Here is a 23,104-nt window from a genome sequence, read left to right as displayed (position 1 = left end):
GTAAACTGCCATAGACTCACACCATGCACACCTAGAGAGATTTGACCACCAAGCTAAATCCATTCAAGGCTGGACTGCAAATGTTGTCCTGCATAACATACTAACATACTTACCAATGTTAACTTGTGCCACTCCCAGAGACAATGATGAAGATTAACCAGCCTCACACTAAGACAGGTGCAACAATGTTACCAAGAGCCACACTTAGATGGAATCATGAATGATATCATGTACCTCATCTAGACATAATTATGACTGGTAGCATATAGCTCACTTAGTTGGTACTATAAATGACAGATAGAATTGCGAACAATGGCATTTGCCACACCTGAAAGGAATTGTGAATAATAGAATATCATGCACTTAGATAGACTTGTGAATGATATCTAGAGAGGGTGCCCGCCCTAATAGCGTCACTGTGTTAAGGTTGAATCTAGAGAGTGTGCCCGAATAGCGTTGCTGTGTTAAAGCTGAACTTAGAAAGCGTGCCCTTATAGCATTATTAAACTTGCAGCAGATTGTGATTTCTTTTGATTGTTAGCATATCCCACTCTTGGTTGGAATTGTGAATGTTAGCACTTTCCCACTCTTGCTGAACGCTGAATGATAGCATATCACACTCTTAGTTGAATTGTGATTGTTAGCATATCCCATGCCTGGTTGGAATTGTGAATGTTAGCACGTCCCACTCTTGGCTGAACGGTGAATGATGGCATATCCCACTCTTAGTTGGATTGCGATTGATGGCATGTCCCACTCTTTGTTTAATTGTGAATGATAGCATGTGCCACACTTAGACACAATTGTGATAAATGGCATGTGCCCTAATAGCGTCAATGTGTTAAAACTGAATCTAGAAAGTGTGCCCTAATAGCGTCACTGTGCTAATATGGAAGCTAGACGATATTCCCAACATCAGTGTGCCCAATGACATCAGTGTGTTAAAGTTGAATCAAGAAAGTGTCACCATGTGAAAGCTGAATCTAAAAGTCTGACCTAATTGCGTCGCTGTGTTAATGTTGAATCTAGAGTGTGCCCGCCCTAATAGCCTCACTGGGTTAGAGCTGAACTTGGAAAGTGTGCCCTAATAGTGTTGCTATGTTAATGTTGAATCTAGAGTGTGCCTGCCCTAATAGCGTCACTGTGTTAGAGCTGAACTTGGAAGGTGTACCCTAATAGCGTCGCTATGTTAATGTTGAATCTAGAGTGTGCCCTCCCTAATAGCGTCACTGTGTTAGAGCTGAACTTGGAAGGTGTGCCCTAATAGCGTCCTTGTGTTAAAGTTGAATCTAGAAAATGTACCCCAATAGCGTCACTGTATTAGAATTAAACTTAGAAAGTGTGCCCTAGTTGCGTCAATGGGCCTCATTACGACTTTGGAGGTAGCCATGGTGCTATTGGCGCCATGGCTGCCTCCAAAACCGTGTCTGGGTCTGGGTTCCCTGAATGGGGAAATACCAGGCCATTCCAAGTATGGAGGGCCCGGTATTTCCCTATTCAGGGAACCCGGACCTTCCCCATTCGAGCCCCCATAGGGCTCAATGGGAATGGGCAGGGAGCTAACAACGGGCCCATTACAAGAGGGCCTGTTGTTAGCTCCCTGATTCCCTCGCAGGACCCGCTATGGATGTCTGGATAAACCAGACGTCCACATCGGGTCCCGCAAGGGAACCTCATTATAGTGCGGAATGCGTTTAACGGTGCCGGTACCATTACCAGCGCTGTTAAATGCATTCCACATAACTTGTAATGAGGCCCAATGTGTTAAAGTCGAACTTAGAAAGTGTGCCCCAATAGCGTCACCATGTTAAAGTTGAATCTAATAAGTGTGCCTTAAAAATCGTCACTGTGTTAATGTTGAATCTAGAGAGTGTGCCCTAATTGCGTCACTGTGTTAAAGTTGAATTTAGAAAGCATACCAAATAGCATTGCTGTGTTAAAGTTGAACTTAGAAAGTGCGCCCTAGTAGAGTCGCTGTGTTAAAGTTGAACTTAGAAAGCATGCCCGAATAGCGTCGCTGTGTTAAAGTTTAACTTGGAAAGCGTACCCTAATTAGCGTCACTCTGTCAATGTTAAATCTAGAAGATATTCCCAACATCAATGTCTGTGCCCTAATAGCGTCATTATCTTAAAGATGAATCCACAAAGTGTGCATAATAGCATCACTGTGTTAAAGTTAAAATCAGAATGCGCACCCTTGTAGCATCCCTGTCTTAATGTTGAACCTAGACGGTATTCCCAACATCATTGTGTGTGCGCCATTAGCGTCACTGTGTTAAAGCTCAACCTAGAAGCATCCCCTATTAGAGTCACTGTATTAGAGTTGAATTAAGATAGTATCACTAACAACATTGAATGTACCCCAAGAAGAAGCAGCTATCATGCAGCAACCACACCGGCTGCACACATACCTGGTGCGCCCACGCACTTTACGACTCTCTCTCTCAACTGACTTGAACTGCGGTTCCCGAGGGAGTTCAACCTACCAGCGCCTTGAGATCATACCATGGTACATAAGGCGATATACAAATGCAAAATAACATAACATAATATGGGCCTATACACACTGACATTAACGATACATATGGTGATACATTCTTGTATGAAATGTATATCACATTCAGTAATAGCGTAACCATATTTTTTGTTGTGTACTTAGGAACAATGCTCTGTGATGCCACTTCCTGTTTTGTCAAGGAGTGAAAGGTCGTGTTCCACCACTTCCCGTAATGTCACTCCGAGGTGGGGTCAAATGATATCACTTCCTGTGAAGTCATCAGAGGCCAAGGGTCGTGTGATGTCACTTCTGGTAACCCTGGCATTTTGCTGGAAATACATCCCTGCAGCTGCCACACTAAAGTGGTGTCATGCCTGGAGGGAATCTCCTTGGTCAGGCTCCTGCCAACGGCCCTGACTCTACTTGATCAATGTACCCTGCAGCTGGCTCTGGACTTCCTAGGCGGGACCTGGCCTCCCTGCTGGTATACTTTCTGCTGGCTGGTATACCACTTCACACGCAGGTGCCCCCCTCAGAAACGGGTCTATGAACCTTTGCAGCAAACTTTTCGCAGAATGCATTTTCACTGAATTGTGCGCTTTTTTGCACCAAAATGCAGGGGGAGAACCCCCTGCATCCGAATTTACCATATGCATTTTGCTTCCAAAAAAGTGCGAAAAACCACCCAGTGAAAATGCATTCAGCGAAAATTCATTTTCTGCGAAAGTAGGCTAGACCTCAGAAACAGCCCTGCCAAGGCACCTCACCTCTATCGTTGTTTCTTTCCAAAATTGAAGACCACCTTGTTGCCAGTGAAGTGGTTCGGTAGGTGCAGAGGACACAGGATTCTGGAATCATGTATGGTAGGCTTTATTGTCCACTGGTCCTCCAGGCACTAATGAGGTAGGTACACCAGGTTGGTTCAAGGACACAAACCAATGGCCAGTCTACAATCAGCCTGCCCATCTCAGTCACTCCTGGAACACTCACTCTGCCACACACACACATTCCATTCTGTCATCAGACATCACCGACCTTGGGGGATACAGCATGGCAGCCAGAAACATCATGCTACAACGCAATTTCTCAGTAAGAGTCAGATGGCGCAAACAACCTGTGCAGCTTGAGCAGTTGTGCACGGATGTTACTGAATAACACAATCTAACTTCAAACTGAAACTATTGGTGCTCAAAATTCTTAATATCTGTAAGCTTAACACGGATTAGTGTCCTAAGGACAGTGGAATAAATCATGCTTAAATATAGTTCGGGTGTTTGTCCCCTCTTCTCCTTCTCCCTCCCCTTTTTGTCTAAATCCCTGTTTGAGTTCACAGCCTATCTGCAACCTCTGATATTGTATGCGTGGCGGTTAATCATTTGACCAGCTCACTAGTGATTTACAATATATTCAGATCATATGTGCTCATGGCTGTACATATGTGCCCATTAGAGCTGAGCCAGAGGAAGGCTTTCGAAAGTCATTATTCTATTGAGAAAAGCAGCGAGGGTCCCTGTCTCGGTGACATGACTGACAGCTCACAGTAGGGCTTGTGACGTCACTACGACACAACGTTCCCACAGCGTGAGAGGCGTTCAGAGGGTAGTGTTTGAGGAGACTGTTCGGGTTGCTTTTTTTGTACTCCAGACGACTCGATACACTCTATCTTATCCTCAGAGGCCAAGGCCTTCACTTCTGTGGACTCGGTCCACCGATCATTAAGAACTTTGAACATCGACTGTTGCGCAGGTATGAATTCAATATCCTGCTTTATATTTTCACTATGCTTGCTTGAAAATTAACGGTGGGGGGAAAACTGGGGGACAGGGCGATTTCCTGCACCCTGCTAATTCTTGCTTTTCTTTCCGCCCCTTCCTCTGTGCTTTCTCCCGTTCTTAAAACTCTTACTCTGACTCCAACAGCTGCACTCAAAAAAGCAAGCATTGGAAACGGGCGGGTGCCTATTGTCTGGACCGTTATCGTAAATGAATACGCGTTCACCTTGAAATCTCTCCTTCCATTTCTAATTCCTTAGCTTGGTGCAATTCGATGCCCCTTTGGTCCTTCTAAGCATGGTCTTTGCCCACAGGTTTTTGGGGTAGAACATGGAGCCCTTTACTTTTGTTCCAATCTCTTCCTTGAAGGCTCCTACTCAGAAATTATGCTGCTCCGTTCACACACATGAAATGCAGAATGGAGGCACACACACAGTGGCCTCATTTCAGGCCGATTTCACAATGTACAGCAGCGCTTTTATCGAGCAGCGTTGCTCAGAAACCTAATCTTTGACCCTAGTTCATGGCTGAGACATTTTGTGGTTGGAGGTCGTCGGTGCAATTTATATGCTTGTTCAAAATTAATCGAACTGGGTCTCCTCTGTCTATCTGTGAGAGTTATCTTTGTGTTAGCTGCAGTTTTAAGATCTCTATATATTCCACATACATGCTATTATGTAACAGAACAGTTCCCACTTTAAAGTAGGTCACAGGCATCTTGTTTGTTTGAAATGTTATGGTTTCACTGGCTTTAAAACTCAGGTTTTTATTACTGTAAAGATGGATTTGTGGGTGCAAGAAACCATCCTGGTGGATCAGCTGGTGTTCTTGAAATACATTCCAGCAGACCTAATGGTATCCCTTGACTTTCCCTTGGGTAGCATAGACCAAGCTCAAGACTTACACAAAGAAGGTGGTTAGTTGTTCGATCATGTGCAAAAAACTCAGGAAATCACAGGAAAAGATGTATGTTTTTTCAATGTCCAACTTAAGTTAAACATACATTTTTATTAGGTCACTATCAAAAAAAAGTGCAGAAAATGGCTAAAAGTAAACCCAAGAAAATGACTTAAAATGTTTCAATAAACTGAATGGGAGCATCAATTTGCACAAGCTCCAGCAGGGTGCAAAGGTAAACGTTGTTTCTGCTGCAACTAACTGAGCTGCTACCTCCTCTCAAATTGGCATAGTCTGGTTTAGCAGTGGTCCATGTTATCCTTATGATTTATGTTTCCTGATTACCTCATTGTGCACACCTTCTATGCACTATGTCTCAATTTGGACAAACTGCAAAATAGGGATTTCTTTGACTGTGTGTTGCATTGCGCGCTGTGGGGTGGTGCCGTTGACCTCCATCTCTACTCCAGAGTCCTCTGGACTTCTGCCTCTTTAGAAATGTGTTTGTTTTAATAATGGTCCACCTACTGCCACAGACGCAACACCACCTGGGCCCCTGTGCTTCCTCCTTGAGTTGTGATCTGCATTAGCTGAATAAAAAATACTCTGCAAGGCTTCCACCTACCTTACACTGTTCTGTATTTGAGCTAGGCGCACCTATTGTTCCAAACATGGAAGTTACTGGGGCTTTCCTCTGTCAGTTCAGTTGTTGGTCTATAGGGACTGTAAGGGTGCAGAAGTAAGAGACTGACACACAGGTCATGGTTGTTGGCCTACACTTTTATTATACCGGACATGAAAGTGAAAACCTATCTCTCCCTAACTCTAAGAGCGGTTTCCCTGCCTTAACTAAAAGTACTAATGATTCGGTCAGGATGTCTATTTAAATTAAGAGTCCACAATTCTGTGTCAAAAACCCTACTTCTATCCCTTTCTCCTATAACTAAACTAAATAAGTAGTGAGTCTTCTTGTTCCAGACGAATGCCCCCCTTCTTCTGGACAGCTGACCACGGTTTCAGCTGTTCCGTAGGATCTTTGCTTGAGGGAAAGGCTCACTTCTCGTGGGTTTCAATCCCTCTTTGAGATACAAACAAAGTTCCCAATGTTAAGGTCAACAAGCAGCAAAGGTCTCAGTTCAATTCCAACAAAAAAAGGTAAAATTCAGATTGTTAGTTAGATTCTTTACGTGAGGGAATGGCTCCAAAACAGCGTTCCAGTTTACAGCTCTGGGACAAAACATCAACATTCCTTATTGCCCTTGGTAATTTTTCATTATTGAGTTCTTGGGGAATGCTTCCCTTCTCCTGGTATCTTGCTCTTGATACTCTCAAAATGTCAGGGGAATGCCTCCCTTCCATGGGACTCTTCTCAGGCTTACTTTGTAGATCACATCACAATGCCAGCAGGATGACTTTGCAGTTCACAATGCCAGTGGGAATAAATCCCTTCCACTGGCCTTCTTTAGTTTTTTTCTTACACTCTTCTGACTTTGCTTTCACAGTTGACACCACCAGGGGGAATGGCTTCCTTCCCCTGGGCTTTCTTAGTTTGCTATCACCATGCACAATTGTCGGGTCTTTTCCACAATTCACAATACCAGGGGAAATGTCTTCCTTCCCCTGGCCTTTTCTTACTCTTGACATAATTTGCAATATCAGGGGGAATGACTCCCTTCCGCTGCCCTTTCTCAATCTTGCACACATAGACTTGCCTCACAGTCTTGTGGGTTCCAGACCCTCTCAATCTTGCACACTTCTCCCCAAAGTAGACTTGCCTCACAATGTTGTAGGTGTGGGTCCCAGACCTGTAGGACTCTCCATTGAGAGCGTGGAAGACCTGGTTCACTAACCTGCCAGGTATTGTGATAATGAAGATGACTAGCAATCTTCCTTTCTTGTGGATCTGGGTTGCAGACCCACACTTCATTGCTTTCACCATTTTCAGTAGCCCAACCAACCATCCAGCAACCCAAGTACCTGTCTGGGGCTTGCTGGTCTTCTCCGGTTGGTCTTAGGCTGGTCTGTGTTCCCTTTTAGACTTCTCGCTGCTTCCCTTGCCTTCTCTGACACTGGAATGGCTCTGTGGCATCTGGTGGCCAACAGTATGCACGTCTTCACCTGCCTGCACGGTTTCCAGGTTTCTCCCATTTGGATCACTGCTGTTCTGCTTGCCCGGATGGTCCTCCCACACTGGACCATTCGAGAACACATCTGCTCGCTTGCAAAACTTGTCTGCAAGTCCTTTGGTTCGGGGGCAGCTAAAGCATTCCACCACACTCGTGGTTCCTCTGAGGAGTGCTGTTCTTCTCTTCCTCTTTTGCCTCTTCCATTTTGAATCTATTTGGGTGGTCAGGAAAGGTCCCTTTGATTACAAGGGGTTCAGGTTGCAAACACGTATTGCTAACTCGGGGGTGGCGGCAAACTGGGTGTTATGTTGCAATTTTCATATGTATCAAAGTGTAGTTAATTATGGAACGGATATGTTACTTTAGTGTTACTGTTGTCTAGAATGATTACATACTAGCTTGCACGCGCATAGAAAGATAAAATATTTAACCGACCAAAATGTAAAAACATACATGCACATCAATACAAATACATGGGGAATTCATGAATCTAAAACATAGTGGGCTTTTACAAATGAATCAAACCTACCGTAGTTGTTTGCAAGGTAAACTTTGACTGTTAAGGAACTAATTCTGTGAGGTTTTAGAAGCCAGGGCTAATAACTGAATCCACAACCTTCGTGGTCAGCGCAGCTGCAGGAACTGGCAATGATTTTTATGGTTTGATCAATATCACAGACGGCTCAAGTTAATCTCCTGATGAATGCTAGCGTGACACAAGGGGTTTTCATTATTTCTTTTAGCTGACAGTCAAACATGGGGTGATTCAATGCCCTAGGCTAACTAATAAGAAACCAGGAGGTGCAATTGTATTGTCAGATGTGCTATGTGCGATAAAGGGGCAGGATAATTAGATTAGAATGTTCCACTAAGACCAATGACCTGGGGAATGAGATACCATCAAAGAGAAATCATTTACGCAGCCTTCCTCATATCGCTGGGAATATTCATACAAACCATGTGCAAATCAAGAGTTAGGGTTTAAACGGCTTAGGCCAGTTATTGCTAATAATGAATTATGTTTCAATATCAATGTTTAACCATGTGCTGATGTCAGGACCCACCACAACTAATCCTAAGAAGGGGTGTGTTATGAATATGATATGAAGATGACTATTAAGATACAACTGGCCAATGAAAAGGTATGAATTGGGAAAAGATGCAATTTCTTTGAAGAGGTTTTTGTCATGATCTCTGCTTCCAAAAGGTCAGGGTTTTCCCAACTCCCTTGGAAGCAGATCCATAACCCAGGTTCCGAGTGCCAACCAGTCCCAATTGGGACCTTTTGGACCCAGTCCTGGCGCCAGTGGCACCAGGCTCATAAATATGCCCAGTCCCAGCGCTGGAAGCGCCGGGCTCATAATGCTTGGGTGGACCTACCTGCAGCAGACCATGCTGCTTACTTGCCTGCCAGTTGAGCCTCTGATCCTCTTCTGTTTGGAACTACTTTTCCTGTTGGGTGGGGCAGGAGCCACTCCCTAGATTCAGAACACTGGAACTCTTCTGGAAAGCAGGAACTCTTTTCTTACCTAGGCGTGGCTGTGGAAGGAGACACCTAAGCACTACAGGAGGCTATTTAAACCACACCCGATGGATGAATCTTGCTTTGCGTTATTCTGCATCCTCTGCAGCAGAACGCTCATTGTGTCTTCTGCATCTGATCCTGGGCCTAAGGAAAAAGGCTTACCATCCTGAATCCAGTCTTCAGCAACACCTATAAAGACAAGAAAGAACAGGTTAGCATTACAGTCTTCAGTGACAGCTCTTCACTTACCTGGTCCATCGGCTGTCACCAACGCCTCGCGCTGCATTCCGGCATCTGAAAGACAAAGGCTTACCTACTCTTCGTGCGCTCCGGAGGTCTTCACACTGCATTCCGGCATCTGAAAGACAAAAGCTTACCAACTCTTCGCACGCTCCGGAGGCCTTCGGCGCTGCATCCCGCATCTGAAAGACAAAACAAGGTGCGTTTAAAGACATTGGGGAACTTTAATACTCACGTGCCATTACTCCTTTCCACATCTAACCCAGTGGGTATTCCGGCACCCTGCAGCCGCTCCGAACTTGTACCTGCAAAATAAAAAGACAGTTAGAGCGCATCGTGAAGCAGGCAACAAGCGCTTACTTACGTGCTTCCAGGCGCTTCTATTCATCACACGGGCTCCATCTTCAACTCACTTCAGCCCGTCATCCGCCATCGCCGGAACCCTGCAAAACAAGAGACATCATTACTAAAGACTTTAAAGACATTAGAATTACTCGAAACTTACCGTTCGTGCAGTAAACGACGGACAGCAGTCCTCTGAAGTCAAGAGGCCTGCTCCCCTTATCCAGTGAAGAAACTGGTTACAGCACCCTGCCCCGAGGCAGATGGAGAGCACAGCGTTCACTTACCTAAGGTGAGAGCGTTAACCTTTGGGGTTCTACAGGAGAAGAGAAAGGGAAGAAGAGAGAGACATTCAATAACCCAGTTCCTTAATCCCATATTTTCTATCTGCAGACATCTTACCCTTCGAGTCAGACATACAGTGCACAGAGGTCCAGCCCAAAGAGCCAGCCGTGTGTTACACATCACCTTTGAAGATACGGTATACGCCCAGTCAAGACCGGCGCCTCTACGGGAATCAGGTGAGCGTTACAGAACGCAAAGCCTACCACAAAACTCCCGTCCAGGCGCTATGGAAACCTCGGATACCGACCAGCTAGCCCAGTTACTTGGGGAACTAAGGGCAGAAGTGCATGCAGCCCGTCAGGAAACGAACGCTCTAAGAAGGGAACTGATTATTTCCAAGGAGCGAACAGATGATCTCGCTAGACAATTGCTACAGTCACAAGCCGGACAGACCCCGTTACCCGCATCTGGGGGAAATCTTCCTTCTACATCCTCTATGAATCCAGTGCAGATCAACCTACCTGGGAATGTACCTCTGGCTCCGCCCGAACGATTTTCTGGTGACCCAAAGAGGTTTGCAGTATTAATCAATCAGTGCCGGTTGCATTTCTTATGCCGGCCAGCAGCCTTTCCAACTGATCAAGCTAAAGTAGCTTTCGTGCTTTCGTACCTTAGTGGCAATGCGGCAGACTGGTCGATCCCTCTAGTAAATCAAGATGATCCGGTCCTCCATGATTTTCAAGCTTTTCAGCTCAGTATGGAAAAACTGTTCGCAAGACATTCACAGGGGCAGGCCTTGGACAATGAGCTTCTTTCGTTGCGACAAGGTAATCAAGACCTTTTGGCTTATATTGCGTCTTTCAACAGACTGATAGTGGAAACTCAATGGCCTGAGGACAAAAGGGTTACGCTGTTTTATAGAGGTCTACGTGGAGAGCTCAAAGATGTGTTAGCCCAAGTAGTGAATCCCCCACAAGATTGTTCGGACTATATAGACTTAGTCGTTCAAATAGATCACAGACTGCAGAACAGGAAGGCCGATCGTTCCAAGTTTGATGCTCGAGTATTTTCCAAACCGCCAACTCCTTCCAAAGGAGTAGACTCCGGGGAACCCATGCAAATAGGGGGTCTGAAAGGTCCTCTAACACAAAAGGAGCGGGAAAGGAGAAAACAGTTGCAATTATGCCTCTATTGCGGAAACTCAGGGCACTTTCTTCGAGACTGTCCGGTGAAACCTGCCAAGAAGGCAGTAGGAGCTGCAGTTACCAAAGTTACAAACTCTGAGCAGGGAAACGACCTCGCCCGACAAGAATAGAGGTCCTCTTGCCGAGCGTGAAAACCAGTTCCGTGACCTCGCATTTCGTGATACCTATGGTCCTCATTAGCCCTGATAATCCGGATCGATTACATGCAATTGAAGCTTACGTCGACAGCGGTGCCATCGGCAATTATGTGGATCATGAAATGGTTTTGAGGATGAATCTAACTCTTTGTCCCAAGGCTGTAAAGGACGTCATTACTACGGTGGATGGTACGGAGATAGCCTCCGGGCCAGTAACGCATACCACTCAAGAGGTGACGCTAGTAAGTCAAGATGGACACCATGAGAAGATCGTGTTCGATGTGATCAAGGCCCCTCAGTTTCAGATTATTCTAGGAATACCTTGGTTAGAGAAACACAATCCTCTGATCGATTGGCGAGCAAGAACGGTCCAGTTTCCAGAATGTGTCTCTACTTGTCACCCTCCACCTGGTGTTGCACTGGCAGCAATTTCTTCAGAGACTCCCCAGTTACCTCCTGAATACCTAGAATACCAAGATGTTTTCCGGAAGGATCAGGCTAACTCTCTACCTCCTCATAGGTCTTATGACTGCCAGATAGACCTGATACCTGGATCTACTCCTCCTTGTAGTAGAATTTATGCCCTCACCGAGCCTGAGAACCTTCACCTTCGACAATACCTTGATCAATACCTGGCAAATGGGTTTATTCGTCCTTCCAAGTCCCCTGCTTCTTCAGCTTTGTTCTTCGTTCCAAAAAAGGAAGGAGACCTTAGAACTTGTATAGATTATCGCTCCCTGAACCAGATCACCGTTAAGAATAGATATCCGTTACCTTTGATCCCTGAACTCCTGGACCAAGTCAGAAAAGCATGCATATATACAAAGCTGGATCTTAGAGGAGCTTACCACTTGGTACGAGTAAAAGAGGGCGATGAATGGAAGACGGCCTTCCGCACCAAGTATGGGCTATTTGAATATCAGGTCATGCCCTTCGGACTTTGCAATGCCCCGGCCGCCTTTCAATATTTTATGAACGATGTCCTCAGAGAGCTCATAGATGTGTGTGTTGTTGTTTACATTGACGACATCCTCGTTTATTCTTCATCAGAATCTGAACATCGGAAACACGTGAAAATGGTCCTCGAAAGATTGCGTCAACACAAACTTTTCGCTAAGTTGGAAAAATGTGTTTTCAACGTGACTGAAGTTGAATTCTTGGGATTCATATTATCACCTGGCGGAGTGCGTATCGATTCAAAGAAGGTCGATGCAGTTCTCAAATGGCCATCACCATCCTCCGTAAAAGGTGTGCAAAGCATGTTAGGCTTCGCTAACTTTTACCGCAGGTTTATCCCCGAATTCTCTCGAATAGTCCAGCCCATCACTGCCTTGTTAAAGAAAAACAAACGTTTTGAATGGTCTACCGAGGCGGAACAAGCTTTCCAGGATTTGAAGACTAAATTTATCTCTGCACCAATCTTAAAACACCCTCGCCCCGAACTCCCCTACATCGTGGAAACTGATGCTTCAAGCCTTGCCATGGGGGCAGTTCTATCACAAAAGGACCCGGTAACCAATCAGTTGCATCCCGTGGCATTTTGGTCCCGCAAATTCTCGCCTCCTGAAATCAATTACACGATTACTGACAAGGAACTTCTGGCTATCAAGTCTGCCTTTAAGGCTTGGCGGCATTATCTGCTGGGGGCCCGACACACCGTTACTGTGATTACGGATCACCGAAACCTGCAATATTTGAAAACCGCAAAAGCCCAATCCTCTAGACAACTCCGTTGGGCATTATTCTTTGCCGAGTTTGACTTCATAATTACCTATCGACCTGGTACAAAGAACGGTAAAGCCGATGCCCTTTCTCGGATGGGAGTGGAAGAACACTTGATCAACCCTAAACCTGTACCAATCATTCCCGAACAAAGAATTCTGGGTGTAATCGCCACAGAATCCATAGAGGAAGTTAAGGATAAAGCCAGGCAACTTGTAACTCCAGCAGACATACAGAATTGGCATCTGCAGGGAAAGGACTTTGCAGTAAAGGACAACTTATTGTATTTCCAAGAACGATTATACCTACCCAGCACAGATTTACAGAAAAAAGTAATCTCTTGTTATCACGATTCTTTAATGGAAGGTCATCCCGGTATGGCCAAGACCTCAGAAAAGATCAAGCGCTACTTCTGGTGGCCGTCTTGGAAAAAAGATATCAGAGACTTTATAATGTCCTGTGGAGTATGCGCCCAAAACAAGAGTCAAAAGGAAAGACCAGCAGGCCTCTTACGCCCTATTGACATCCCACCTCGCCCTTGGCATACGCTTTCTATGGACTTCATCACCGATCTACCTCCATGCTCCGGATACAATACGATTCTAGTAATCGTGGACTTATTCTCCAAGATGGCGCATTTCATTCCGCTCAAAGGCTTGCCAACAGCAGCAACTCTGGCCCGAGAATTTCTCGAAAACATCGTCCGACTGCACGGTTTTCCTTCGGTTCTAATTTCGGATCGAGGTAGTCAATTTATTTCTCATTTTTGGCGAAGTTGCTGTCGGTCGGCTCAAATTGATGTGAGACTATCGACCAGTCACCACCCTCAGACCGACGGACAAACCGAGAGGACCAATCAAACTCTGGAACAGTATTTACGCTGCATGCTGCAACAAACTGAAAAAACTTGGAAAGACATCCTTTGGATAGCCGAATATGCCTACAATAACTCTGTCCATTCGGGAACTGGGAAAACCCCGTTTTTTCTTTTGTACGGCAGTCACCCTCGAACCTCGGAGTTGGATCCCCTCCAAGATCTTGAAACACCAGCAGTAGACTACCTGCATTCTACAATCACCCAAGCCTTTAAGGAAGCTGTTTCTCACCTTCAAAGGGCTAAAGAACAATACAAGAAAGGAGCAGATCAACATCGGAAGGAAGCCCCTCAATATCAAGTAGGGGATCAAGTCTGGTTATCCACCAAATATCTACCTCTAAAAGGGCCACGCACATTCAACCCAAGATACCTTGGTCCCTATTCCATCACTACCATAGTAAACCCAGTAGCGGTCAAGTTGGACTTGCCCCCGCACATGAAGATACATCCGGTCTTCCACGTCTCTCTATTAAAACCCGTGCAACCTCAAACCCGACTAACTAAATCTCCAAAACCTATCCTAGTTGATGGAGAACTCGAGTTTGAAGTCAAAAGCATTCTGGACTCCAAGATCTCCAAATCTAAACTATTTTACCTAATTGACTGGAAAGGCTACGGCCCCCAAGAGAGATCCTGGGAACCTGCTGAATATGTCCACGCTCCTCGCCTAATCAAAATATTTCACCGAACATTTCCTGACAAGCCAAAACCCCCGGAGAAGCCCGGTTTGGGAGGGGGCTTGAGGGGGGGTACTGTCATGATCTCTGCTTCCAAAAGGTCAGGGTTTTCCCAACTCCCTTGGAAGCAGATCCATAACCCAGGTTCCGAGTGCCAACCAGTCCCAATTGGGACCTTTTGGACCCAGTCCTGGCGCCAGTGGCACCAGGCTCATAAATATGCCCAGTCCCAGCGCTGGAAGCGCCGGGCTCATAATGCTTGGGTGGACCTACCTGCAGCAGACCATGCTGCTTACTTGCCTGCCAGTGGAGCCTCTGATCCTCTTCTGTTTGGAACTACTTTTCCTGTTGGGTGGGGCAGGAGCCACTCCCTAGATTCAGAACACTGGAACTCTTCTGGAAAGCAGGAACTCTTTTCTTACCTAGGCGTGGCTGTGGAAGGAGACACCTAAGCACTACAGGAGGCTATTTAAACCACACCCGATGGATGAATCTTGCTTTGCGTTATTCTGCATCCTCTGCAGCAGAACGCTCATCGTGTCTTCTGCATCTGATCCTGGGCCTAAGGAAAAAGGCTTACCATCCTGAATCCAGTCTTCAGCAACACCTATAAAGACAAGAAAGAACAGGTTAGCATTACGGTCTTCAGTGACAGCTCTTCACTTACCTGGTCCATCGGCTGTCACCAACGCCTCGCGCTGCATTCCGGCATCTGAAAGACAAAGGCTTACCTACTCTTCGTGCGCTCCGGAGGTCTTCACACTGCATTCCGGCATCTGAAAGACAAAGGCTTACCAACTCTTTGCACGCTCCGGAGGCCCTCGGCGCTGCATCCCGCATCTGAAAGACAAAACAAGGTGCGTTTAAAGACATTGGGGAACTTTAATACTCACGTGCCATTACTCCTTTCCACATCTAACCCAGTGGGTATTCCGGCACCCTGCAGCCGCTCCGAACTTGTACCTGCAAAATAAAAAGACAGTTAGAGCGCATCGTGAAGCAGGCAACAAGCGCTTACTTACGTGCTTCCTCCATCTTCAACTCACTTCAGCCCGTCATCCGCCATCGCCGGAACCCTGCAAAACAAGAGACATCATTACTAAAGACTTTAAAGACATTAGAATTACTCGAAACTTACCGTTCGTGCAGTAAACGACGGACAGCAGTCCTCTGAAGTCAAGAGGCCTGCTCCCCTTATCCAGTGAAGAAACTGGTTACAGCACCCTGCCCCGAGGCAGATGGAGAGCACGGCGTTCACTTATCTAAGGTGAGAGTGTTAACCTTTGGGGTTCTACAGGAGAAGAGAAAGGGAAGAAGAGAGAGACATTCAATAACCCAGTTCCTTAATCCCATATTTTCTATCTGCAGACATCTTACCCTTCGAGTCAGACATACAGTGCACAGAGGTCCAGCCCAAAGAGCCAGCCGTGTGTTACACATCACCTTTGAAGATACGGTATACGCCCAGTCAAGACCGGCGCCTCTACGGGAATCAGGTGAGCGTTACAGTTTTTGTTCATTCATGCTTGGGGTGGATTGCAATAAAGTATCTGGGAGTGTTTTAACTGTTACAAAAATGTATAAAAGATGTCAAATGAATTGGTTTGTTGAGACTTGCGTCAGTTTGGTCCTGCAACACCATCTAACTTCTCCTTGGATAAATGCAAAATAAACTTGCTCTATGTACAAAGCATTCACTCATTCTTCAAGTGGTGGATCCGCTTGGGTTGAGGTGATTAAGGGCCCCCCTACAAATCTCTTTCGACCAATAGGATTTCGGGAATCACTAGAATGGTCACTAGTGGTTCTTGGAGGTGTGATGAATCCTACAGAGTCCTCACAAAGATCCTACCTAAGGTCTCCTCCCAGGTGGCCAGGGAAGGCAGCTGCTACCTGATCCTGACCCTGGGAATGGTGTTAGCCAGGAGAATCACCTGGGAGGAGAAGGTCCCCAAGGGAAAGGGAGGACTCCATTGGGAGAGGCGCAGTATTTGTCTTCCTAGGAGTGCCTGTTTGGCCTGTCTCGCTGCCTGTGACCAGTCTCCTCATGTCTGCCTACCTAAATTAGATTGGACTTTTTACAGCAAGGATTTTGTTTCCTAACTCCGCCCACAGGCTCCTCCCCACTCCTCAAAAACACTGTGCAGCGCTCCATTACACGCGCGCCACTAGGAGTGCCTCGTAGTGCCTGTTTGTCTTGTCTCGCTGCCTGTAACCTGTCTCCTCACGTCTGCCTACCTGAATTAGATTGGACTATTTACAGCAAGGATTTTGTTTCCTAACTCCGCCCACAAGCTCCTCCCCACTCCTCAAAAACACTGTGCAGCGCTCCATTGCACATGCGGCACTAGGAGTGCCTCGGAGTGCCTGTTTGGCCTGTCTCGCTGCCTGTGATCAGTCTCCTCACGTCTGCCTACCTGAATTAGATTGGACTTTTTACAGCAAGTAGTACGTTCCCAAAGACAATCATTAATATAGTATTGTTTTATCCCTCTTTCTTTATTTCAATAATATATTTATATATTTTTTTCTTATTTTTAGTTTAGTTTCCTAACTCCACCGACAAGCTCCTCCCCACTCCTCAAAAACACTGGCGCCACTAGGAGTGCCTCGGAGGGACTGTTTGGCCTGTTTGCCAGCTTGCAGGTGGCAGAGGCGAGTTATTTTCTTATTTGTAATCAAGTATAGTTTTTTTTAAATAATCTTTCTGGGTGTGATTCTCTGACATCTGCTGATGCTGCGAAAAGCGGCTGAAGGCCCCGCCTTTGCCACTTCTATGCAGTCCGGGCTGCGTACACGTAGCTTGAGGCAGCAGAGGGTGTGGATATATGATGATATATTATCCGCGCCCCTTCTCTTTACCCCGGTAAAAAATACATTGCATACGGCACTTGCTCTGCCAGTCCCCCTCTCTCCCCCTGATCCAGTGACTCGCTGATGCTGGAGCAGGGGGACCTCATTGATTCTAGTTGAGTCTGGTGTTCCCCTGTACGATCAAGAGGAAGGGATGGTGGCCCCTCTGCATTCAGGGGGATTCGAGAATGGGGTGCATCCATCCTTCGATCGGTCTCTCCTGGACTCACCACCAGCATTTCTGTCCTGCGAGGTCTCGCTCCTCGCCCTGTCCCAGTACCCACTGGAACAGGGAGAGGCAGCGGAAAACCTCTTTCCCTCTGCACAGGCGCAGGCGGTAAGGATGGGAGGGATGTCCAAATAAGAGAAAGAGTGGGCACTACTTATTAATTGATAAGGTAGTCTGTACTTGGTAAGATATTTAGTCCTGTCGCCAGATTCCTCCCCGTTGCTTAGGGAGGTGGAAAATACTAATGTAATGTTGACTGGTTAATTGTCACCAGTCTGCTGGAAGGACTCGTGTGGGTATCCCACTAAATTTCTTTTTAAAGAGTATTTAATTTCTTCAATAATTCTTGAGAGAGTGTTGATAATTCAGATGAATTTATGGTAAAAATATTTTTATTCAACCATTTACATTTTTCTGAGGCCTTTGGCAAACATTATACTGTTCAATGCATTTCGGTCAATGATAGACCTTCATCAGGAACTGTTAATAAAGAAAAAAATAAAAATTAACTAAGGTATTTGTGTAACTTTACATTAACAAAAGAAATAATCATATATTTTGAATTATGCTTAAAGTCAGCTCTACTATACATATTACAAAAAGGGTACCTGTGTAAAACGTTGCTTTAAATCTTTGGCCTGATTTACTGTGCTTCCTTATTGGTAATTGATCCAATTTCTCTTCACTCAAGCATGCTTGTTTGTGTTAGCTGTTGCATGTCCTTAATATCACTTCTTTAACTTCCTGGTGATATAAACAATAACCAATGTATGTTCAAATTCTAACAAATATTATGTGCAAATTGTTCTATCGGCTAGAGTTCAACCTCCCCACAGGGGGAGTCTTACCTGTTGTGTAAGCCAAAGTAGTGGCATTCGGGCACCTTGCTCGCGTGAAAACGCGTTGCTGGTTGTCCTGCTTGCTTTTATATTGAAAAAATGGCGCCGGCACGCAACGCGGTGACGTCATCAACGTGATGACATCATCGCGCGCCGGCGGCCATTTTGGATTGGTCAAAAATCGTTGTTGGATCATTGTAAGTACTTATGCTCATGTATTGTCTACACGTGTATTAAACTCCTCAAGTAAAAACTTCTCATTTCTAAACTCCAAGGAAACCACCTAAAAATTAACATGTTTGACAGATCAATATGAAAATAAACGCAAATTAAAGATATGGTCTAGTGATTGTGTAAACTGTTGTTACTCCACTTAAAGTGATACATGTATTTTCTAAGTCATTAAAGCACAACAATGTACATTTGGTGTTCTTCAATATAAACTGCTAGTAATACAAATGAATTGCTTACTTATTCAAACTCTATTGCCATATGATTCAGCCTTCTACACATATTATTGGACATTTAATAGTTAACAGCATACTTACGTTCTAGAATGCAAGGTATAATTTCAACTTAATAATTTTAAATTTACTTTAGAGAAAACATGCAAAATTACATCCCTCATTGCGACCATCCGGCTGCATGGAGTTAAGTTTTTCAATCCAGAAGGTTTCTTTCTGGTTTAAAAGTCTGTTAATGTCCACTCTCTGTCCTTGGGAAACTTCAAGTACATCCAAAATTTGGAATTTCAATTGCGCTATCTGGTGCTGGGCTTCTTTGAAATGTCTCGCTACTGGAGATTTAATGTTGCCTGTGCGAATGTTTGAACGATGTTCATTCCATCTGATTTTCGCTTTGCGAGCAGTCTGTCCCACATAAAATTTGCCGCATGGGCACTTAATACTGTATATGACGTTCATAGTATCACATGTTGCAATTTTTTTAAAATAGATTTTGCGACCTGTTTTTGGATGAAACACAACATCCCCCTTCTGAACCATGTTGCAATTTGAACAGTTTAAACATGGATAAGTTCCCTTTTTTGTTCTTTGTCTTTGTTCTTGAGCGTCACTACGTATGAGCATATCCTTAATGTTCTTACTTCTGGTATAAGCAAACATTGGTGGAGTAGTATAAAGATATCCCAATGTCCTGTCTTCTGATAAGAAATGCCAATGTTTCAAAACAATTTTCTTGACTTTGTTACTTTCTAAAGAGTATTTAGTACCATAGATAAGCAGAGTTTCTTTAGTTACTGGTGTTTTTGCAAGGATCTCTTGTCTGTTCATTGTGGCCACTTTAGAAATGGATTCGTTGATCTCTTGTGTTGAATACCCTCTTTGTGAGAATCTCATTGCCATCTCTTTAATTTGTTTTCCACATTCCACTTTATCTTGCACTATCTTCTTAACCCTTAACATTTGACTGTAAGGGAGACTGATAAGAGTGTTCTGAGGGTGAAAACTTAAACGATGTAGTAAGTTGTTGCGATCGCTGGATTTACGATACAAAGTGGTGACAAGCTTAGAATCTTGATTTGACACAGTAACGTCTAAAAAACTCACTTCCTTTGTACTATGAGTTGTCGTAAATTGTATATGTGTGTCAATGGTGTTAAGAAATCCTGCAAATTGTATGAACTGTTCTTCACTTCCCTGCCAAATTCCGAATACATCGTCGATGTATCTTCCCCAGTATTGAAGATGTTGTTTCCAGGTATCATGATTTAATATATGTTCTGTTTCGAATGTATACATGAAGCTGTTAGCATAACTTGGCGCCATTGTGGCTCCCATGGAGTTGCCACTTGTCTGCAGATAATATTGATCAAGGTATCTGAAGTATGAATTTTGTGAGATGAAATCCAGAAGGGAGGGAGCAATTAATTACTGGACTCTGATGGAATGAGCTTGGTGTTGGCTGAGCTCAAGGTGCACACTACGTGCCTAACAGATATCATAATCCTCCTGAAAGATTAATAGTAGCAGTAAATATCCCGGGCCTTTAAATCAATATCGGCCAATTCTGAAGGGGTGGGACCAATTATGCTAGGATCAAACACCGTGGGGGCTATATATAGTTCAACTCATGATTCCCACATGCCGGAGCGTCAGCACTCCACTGACAAAGTGACTGAGTCATCGGAGTGCTGTCCTTCTGTTTCTCAAAAAAAGAATAAAAGCAATTGCAAAATCAAAAACATACCCTGGGAAAAGGCTCGAATAAACCGCCTAGAAATTCCTGGAGATCCCTAATAAGGGAGGAGGTGGACGCCTGCGATACTCTTGATCATGGTTTTGATATCGACCAAGAAGAGGAGTCCCTAATTGATATGGGGGAGCGGAGTCCAGCGAAAAAACACCCTTTCTGAAGAAATGTCCCATATAATTCCCACAACCAAATGAGGGGTACCGACCACCTGACGGCGTCCAAGCTGAATATGTCAACTGCTGGGAAGGAAGAGGCGTGTATCAACTCTTTGCCAAAAAATCCAATAAGCAATTTCAATCCTCTTTAATGGATAAATGTAGGGTGGATAACACAGGAATGGAAATAGTGTCATCTGCTTCTGCCATTGAATCTGCTTCATCTGGTTCAGATGGGTCCCCAGTGTCTCTACCTATAAGACAGACACAGAATCCCGTTTCTACTCCGACGGCTGGCATCGATAATGCTACGGGTTGTATACATATGTCTCACCCACCCCAGAAAGTGCCCTCCCCGAGTTTACCTGTGGCATCCCTAGGTGAGGTCTCTCTTCCTCTGTCAACTGGAATGAAAGAAGGCATGCCTCTTACAGAGATTTCCACCTTGGCAGCCTTTAGAAGAACCACAGTGGCGCAGATGCTCGACCAGAGTTCAAGTTCTATTGATAGTGCCAGTCTGGCTTGGCCGTCGGAGGAGCCAATCCACCCACCAGGAAGAGAGTCAAAAGAAGGAGGGTGTGGCCGATAGTATAAGGGCTGTCCTGAAACCTACAAACCCACCGACCCCCGTACGTCAGTAAACCTAATACTGTGCAAGTTTCCACTGATAACATGTGTTCGGACTCCACCCAAAAAGAAGGAACCAGAGGATGTATAATCCTGGCAGATCCGAGTGGGAAGGTTCCCAACTCTTTATTCCATAGTGATCTAAAATCTATTCAGTGGAGGCAGCCTTGTCATCCTTATAACCCTAGCGTTAACTTATACTATTTGTTTGTCTACGGAGGTCCGACCTCTCTGAATAGATGGCGTATCTTGGCTTTAATTAACGAGATTCCCTCTTTGAGACTTCTATCATCTGCTGATATAAAACAAGTGGACTTTATCCACCCAGAGCACTTTGACCATGTACGTCTGGTCTTTCATTCTCGCTCCGTATATGATACTATTCTGTCAGAAACTTACCAATTCAACGGTTTAGGGTACGACATCTTGATCTTTAGCTCGGGTCTGAAGCTCCCTAATTATGGCTCGGAGGCTAGATACACTACTCAAGATACACAGGCCCAGAGTGGACACACCTCTAATCCCAGACCAGAATTGAAGGTTGAGGAGGACTCCAGCTCGAGATGGCTGGCATTATCATTACGTTAATCCATCTCTCAGCTGAAGTCCTTAGAGCAAAACCTTTAACAGGAAATCTGATCTCCTGTTACTATCCTGGAACTCTCGTGGAAATGCCCATTTGACCTCATCTTTAGAATTATGTGCCAGATTAAGGAAAATTACCATTGTATGCCTTTAGGATACGTGGATGGCCACTCCGTTCCACTTGGATGGGTTCGATACACGGCACGAGTTGGCCAAGAAGGGAGCAAGGGGCCGTCCTTCTGGCGGCCTTTTATTTGCCATCCAGAATGGCGAGGGCATTCACATTTTAGACAGCCCCTATCTTTTGGCAGTAGTTGTGGAGGTTAAATCTCGTGGTGCTCCTCTTTGTATCCATGTTTTAAATATATATTGGAGCCCAGCCTTTAATCTAATTGAAAGCATTGGAAAGATCGATGGTCTGATTATGGATCTAATGTTAAAGTATAGAGGGCTCCAAATCCTAGTTATGGGTGACTTAAATGCTGAACTTCCATATGCACCTGACTTGGACCTGTTGCAGGAACTGGCTCTAGGGCTTCTGACATCCTCTTAAGAGGGAGCAAAACCCCTGATAACCTGCGGTCCCCCGGGGAGCTCCAGGAAGAGACTACAGGGCCAGATCTGGTATAATCATTTCAGAAACTGGGGGGTCTACACTCTGTAAATTCCATGTTAGGCCCTGGCGGAATACCCTTGAAGATGAACTGATGTCTGTAGGACCTCGATAATAGATCAAATCTTTATGTCCCTATGTCCCTTCGATGTGTGTCATTCATTTACCATCAATGCTTCCCATTTGAATGATCATCAGATTTTGGAAGTTGCTATATGTGTAAATCAACATAGTATTTCTCACACTCATCTGCCCTTGAATTTGGACCTAAAAAGCTTCAAAACTACAGTCACTTGGCATAACGGCAATGTGTCTAAACTTAATATGGTCTTTGTTTCTGACTTCCATTGCCATTCATTAGACTTGAGGCGCTCCTTCGTTTTGCACCTTAACTTTCCTGTGTATGTAGACACACTAATTGCTAAATCTGTCATAGTTGGGGGGAAACAAACCTATAGAGCCCCTCACCTTCATGTTTATGATGATTTGGTTAAGCAATCCAAAAAGGCATGTAACAGGGAGGTGCATAGGCTTTTGAATGGCAATCTTCCTTGGGAACTTAAGAATGCTGGGATACAGAAACTAAAGCAAAAACTGAAAAACTGGCTTAAGGGCCCTAGGTTAATCATGCTGCAAACTGACAATTAATCTATGCTTTCAGCACTGAAAGATGGTTCCTCCCGCCAA

The 23,104-nt window shown here is 44.9% G+C and overlaps 1 protein-coding gene across 1 annotated transcript in view; it reads left to right on the top strand.

The window, feature by feature from the left end:
- Window positions 1–4,073: 4,073 nt before the first annotated feature.
- Window positions 4,074–23,104, top strand: part of LOC138526013 (uncharacterized) — an 805,753-nt gene continuing 786,722 nt past the window's right edge. Inside the window, exon 1 of the mRNA XM_069636306.1 lies at window positions 4,074–4,243. The gene's annotated coding sequence lies outside the window, so the exon portion shown is untranslated. The remainder of the gene's footprint in view (window positions 4,244–23,104) is intronic.

Source organism: Ambystoma mexicanum, chromosome 7p (assembly GCF_040938575.1).
Source record: "Ambystoma mexicanum isolate Mex_15411 chromosome 7p, UKY_AmexF1_1, whole genome shotgun sequence".
NCBI lineage: Eukaryota > Metazoa > Chordata > Amphibia > Caudata > Ambystomatidae > Ambystoma > Ambystoma mexicanum.
The sequence above is the reverse complement of the archived record's forward strand: the minus strand, read 5'-3'. Positions and strand labels throughout refer to the sequence as shown.